Source organism: Salmo salar, chromosome ssa15 (genome assembly GCF_905237065.1).
Source record: "Salmo salar chromosome ssa15, Ssal_v3.1, whole genome shotgun sequence".
Taxonomy (NCBI): Eukaryota; Metazoa; Chordata; class Actinopteri; order Salmoniformes; family Salmonidae; genus Salmo; species Salmo salar.
In genome coordinates this window covers 37,459,552-37,465,457 of record NC_059456.1, presented here as the reverse complement: position 1 = coordinate 37,465,457, position 5,906 = coordinate 37,459,552, and positions in this window count along the sequence as shown.

The following is a 5,906-nucleotide window of genomic DNA, read 5'->3' as shown; positions in this document are numbered from 1 at the left end:
AGACAGACAGACAGACAGACAGACAGACAGACAGACAGACAGACAGACAGACAGACAGACAGACAGACGAACAGACAGACAGACAGACAGACAGACAGACAGACAGACAGACAGACAGACAGACAGACAGACAGACAGACAGACAGACAGACAGACAGACGACAGACAGACAGACAGACGAACAGACAGACAGACAGACAGACAGACAGACAGACAGACAGACAGACAGACAGACAGACGAACAGACAGACAGACAGACAGACAGACAGACGAGACAGACAGACAGACGACAGACAGACAGACAGACAGACAGACAGACAGACAGACAGACAGACAGACAGACGAACAGACAGACAGACAGACAGACAGACAGACAGACAGACAGACAGACAGACAGACAGACAGACAGACAGACAGACAGACAGACAGACAGACAGACGGACAGACAGACAGACAGACAGACAGACAGACAGACAGACAGACAGACAGACAGACAGACAGACAGACAGACAGACAGACAGACAGACAGACAGACAGACAGACAGACAGACAGACAGACAGACAGACAGACAGACAGAACAGACAGACAGACAGACAGACAGACAGACAGACAGACAGACAGACAGACAGACAGACAGACAGACAGACAGACAGACAGACAGACAGACAGACAGACAGACAGACAGACAGACAGACAGACAGACAGACAGACAGACAGACAGACAGACAGACAGACAGACAGACAGACGAGACAGACAGACAGAACAGACAGACAGACAGACAGACAGACAGACGAACAGACAGACAGACAGACAGACAGACAGACAGACAGACAGACAGACAGACAGACAGACAGACAGACAGACAGACAGACAGACAGACAGACAGACAGACAGACAGACAGACAGACAGACAGACAGACAGACAGACGAGACAGACAGACAGACAGACAGACAGACAGACAGACAGACAGACAGACAGACAGACAGACAGACGAACAGACAGACAGACAGACAGACAGACAGACAGACGAACAGACAGACAGACAGACAGACAGACGAACAGACAGACAGACAGACAGACAGACAGACAGACAGACAGACAGACAGACAGACAGACAGACAGACAGACAGACAGACAGACAGACAGACAGACAGACAGACAGACAGACAGACAGACAGACAGACAGACAGACAGACAGACAGACAGACAGACAGACAGACAGACAGACAGACAGACAGACAGACAGACAGACAGACAGACAGACAGACAGACAGACAGACAGACAGACAGACAGACAGACAGACAGACAGACAGACAGACAGAGGAAAGAATGCCCTTGTTCCCCCAAAACAAAGAAAATAGCACAGGCATATAAAAAGGAGGTGAGGAGGAGGGAAGAGATTGGAGCACGAGAAGAGCCTGTTCTGGCATCATAAAGATGGTCCGACCCACCATTTTGAGGGATATTTCTAAAAAACAAAAAGGGAGTAAGAGTTACTAGCAGAGTTCCATATGTTATTGTTAAGTGCCAATTCAAAACTGTAAATACACTTCTGATCTAAACCCCAGGAGGATGGGGAACTCGTTGTGACAGGGACACATCTAGAGACTGCTGTTAATATTCTGTATGTGCTTGTGAAATATTTTGTGAAAAAATGGTACTATAGGAGGTTGATGGAAAATCACGCTTAAAGAGGATTGGGAGCTGGGGACTTTCGGTACAGTTTCTAAAATGTCCAAACCGGCAAGTGCAGCTCAGGATTAGTTCTAATAATGATGAGGTTCTCTTTAAATGTGAAGCAGAAAGTGTCTGACTGCTTGCACAGCAAGGCATGTGGCTCTTTCATCCGAGGAATTCAAACAGACGTTCAGGTTTCTCTATCTAAAAGCAAACTCCCCTTTACTCTTCAAGGCTCAATGAATTATGTGTTTTTGTCAGAGACCACATTTTTTGTTTGGTCTGAATCTTGCTATTGGAATACTTTCATCCAGAATGGCTTCTTATCTATGGTTAAATTTGGCTAAACAGTGTCTTCAAACCATTACATTTTTCAACATTTATGAAACATTTGTCAAGGTTAGGTATTTCATATTACATTTGAGACAAGATACAAGGTAAGAAGTGCATACAGTACCATGAAAACATTCTGCAACAGCAAGGTCACATGACAATTGTTTTGTATTTTGAAATGATTTAGTATTAGCTATTGGTTCAGCTCAGAAGTGTTAAGAATGTTTTCTCTGTGTCATGTGATTCCAGAAATGAGTTCTTGTTTAAGATGTATTAACTACACTTGCTTTGAGGATTATCTTGAAACTATATGTTTCAATAGGAGAGAAGCTGTCCACAACAGCATTGCTACACCTACTTGAAAACCAATTTAGATACAGTATTTAAAAGATAGAGACATTATTTTCTTATATCTTATTTTATGATGGTGGAAGTTAAGATATAATGTATACTTATATACAGTATGATAACAAGCTTTTGTAATGGCTGCAAGGGTACAGTCAGTGTATGCCACTGTGTGATCATCCGTCGCGAGCTCCTTTGTTTCTCCCTGCATGGTGGTGAAGCTTGAGGCCATGTTCAGCTCTGGAGCCTCTGAGCCCTGACACAGTGCTGCCTTCCTGTTATGACACTAACATGGGGTGAGTTTGTAAATTCACTCTGGAGTGGCTACCTGCTGCCCAGAACTAGGCCAGGCAGACAGACATTCTTAATACCCAGTGAACACAGTAGCGTAAACCGTACAGGAAATGTCAGCTCCAGCTCGATGACTGAGTGACTCGGGTTTTCATCTGCTGCAGATCCAGGAACCTTTTTGGTTGCTTTGGTGAAGAAAGGGTGCCATAAGAGCTTGTCAGTGTTACCCACTCCGTCTGTAGTAGCCGTTAGGTAGCGATGTGTGAGATGTTACAGAAACTTGATAGCTGAACAATGTATTTTTTTAATCTAAAGCCTCATTATCAGATGGGGCTGTCTGTGTGCATCACCCTGGTATATTTTTGTGTGATGTTCATCAGTATTTTAAGGCATTCATGGTGCTTGTTTGTCCTGTGCACTATTCAGATCATGCAACAAGAGCAGCAGCGTTTTTGAGAATTGAATATGCTTGTTTAGCATTTGGAATGTTCTTCCAACTGTTTTCATGTATCCAGCCTTGCCATTTCAACCAAAGCCACCCTTTGACAAAACAAAGATTTTATTGTATTATGCTTTACTTAATAAGAATCCACGGCTTGAAGGTAAAGCAACGACTTATTACGACAATGTATTCTTTTTCATGAAATGAATGCATATTATGCTTTGAGTTAAGTCTTTGGTGTCATGTTTTCATGTCACTTTGATTGTATATACATGTAGGAACAGATGGCAGAGCAACTCAATTTAGAGGTCTAGTCAAATCTCAGATTATTCAAAGCGGACGTGTTGGGCAGAGTGTTTAATGTTTAAATGTCCTTAAAGACAACTTGCTGACTTAAATTATGTAACTGAATCAAACATGTCATGAGCAAAAAACAACCAATAAATATGGACACACTTACATTGGTATCGCTCTGCTCTCTTATTTACTGTTCTGCACTCCTGTATGCTGCATAGTATGTTTACATCGAATGAATGTCCTAAAATGGGAGCCATACTCCTGAGCGCACACCAATTTCACCTACAGGCAGTAAGGCATGCGAGTGAACTAAACAGTGTCACGACCAAGGTTATACTGAAGGTATTTACAGGCACTTTTGTTAAGAGGACCTCTGCTGTTGAAGTATGAGTTGCAGACCACTGAATAGAATACAATATGATTACAGCGGGTAATTGAGAGACCATCAAAGCTTTCAGTAAGCAGGTCGCATTCAAAAGAGAGCGCCTTCTCTAAACACGTGTATTGGCTAAGGGACCAATGAATACATTAAAAGCTCTGAAAGATATCAAAAGCTGTGTGCTCAGGGTAATTGGTTGGGTGGAAAATTACTTCGGGAATGAATACCCCTAGGTCGCGTTTCAGAAAAATGCAAGCATCTGGTGTGAGTGTAGAGAGCTAATATGAGGAATTGTCGCAGCAGGATGATTTTTCCGTCCCTGCCTATACTGAGTGTCTACCAGCCACACTGGGTTTACCCCCCACTGAAAAACACAGCAGCAAACCCGCCAGCTTTCTGAATTATTCATTGAAAAAGCCAGCGTTATTCCCTCCCACATGACCATCACAGTGCAGTCTGTTTGGCTAGTTGGCTCACCCAGTCAGAGCCCATACTGACTGAGACAACAGATGTGGTTTGATTTATACTTTAGCATGGGATCCTCCACTTTCAGAGATTGGTCCGAATTATGGATGGACTTGACTGTGTATGAGTCTTCTGCTCATCCCTATTGACTTCAATGTGATAGTGTAGCTAAAGCTGTGTTTTTCCTGTGGGGGAGGCATTTCACTGTCTGTTGAGAGCGTGAGGGGCCAGGGCTATTACAAGAGTCGTCATCACACTGCACAGTGGAACCAGCAGCTTCCATATTGCCTTGCTTTGCCCTGGTCCACTCCCATACAGCCACTTATGGAAATGGAGCTCTGATTCTGGCCTGAGGTGGATTCTGGGAGCTGCCTGCGTGTTTAGCCTGTTGATGCTTGAGGGAGTTGCGTTGTGGAGGGTGCTGTGGCCAGACAGGCAGAGATGAATCACACTTCTTTACCTCATGACTCTTACCATTACACACATGCTGCTCTGGGTACATGGGAAGGAGCAACGTTCTCTCTAATGTCTCTGTCTGCACAGTGGTTATATCAGAAATTCAAATAACCCCCACAGCGTCATTCATTTCAATCTGTTTTCAACATAAACTCCACGGTAGCTTCAAACCGAAGACAAGCGGTTGTATTATTTATTGCAAGTGGCAGCATTACTGAGCATGCGGCACATTGTACTAATTTAGTGCTCTGGCTGACCCAGATCTCCCGGCTGATCAGTTGATGATGTGGCCTAGCTAGCTAGCTAGCTTGTGCTTCTCTCTATCTATCTCTCACTGCTACTGTAGCTCAGGCTGCATGGGGGCCCACACCTCTGCTCAGATTATCGCGGCTGTAGAGCCATGGAGAATTAAGCCTTTAAATAGTGTACTGCTTTAAGGTGACAGATTAGAAAATATGGGTTCAAGTAGCACCATTTTATCGGGAATTAACCAAATGTAAGAGAGGAATTCACTGGATTCTATTTTTGTTCCCTGCCCTGTTCGGAGCAGATTTGATTCAATTCCTTTTATGAATGGCTCAGGCGTGGGCTGGGCTGTCTGACTCCTCTTGATGGGCCAGATTGTGAGGAGTCTTGAGAGAAAATGGAAAGCACAAACCCACAAATCAAATTATACAGTACCACTAAAGTACTTTGGCATACAGTAGGGGATACTCATACTGTATCTGTGGAACTGACTCAATTTGATTTGCACTGCATGATATTTAGGCAATTACACCTCAAGTACAGATGGCATATCTTAACTAGATCATCCTGTTGTTGCAGGAATGCCAACTTGTACTGTATTCAAGGTTTAACATTTTTTATAAAGTTAGTACATTTCAGACTTGATTTGCCCTAATGAAAAATGTAGAAACCACTACAAAAAAATGGCTATTAATTATAATCCACATAACAATTCACATTTCCTTTTGCTGCAGGAGTATTTTCCTGCTGTGAGAAACTGGGTCAAATTAAGATACGGCATCTGGACTCTATTATTGTCTTATTTTTATTTCCTCTCAGGCCTGGGAATGGACTATGTATCCTGGGAGTCGTAAAGGCTGCTTGTGTGGTAAAGTTTCAGAAAAACAACCCATCTGCAATTTGGGAAGCACTCGATAGCAGAACATAAGGTTGCCTTCCTCGTAACTGTGGTAACAAAAGCAATGAAAACG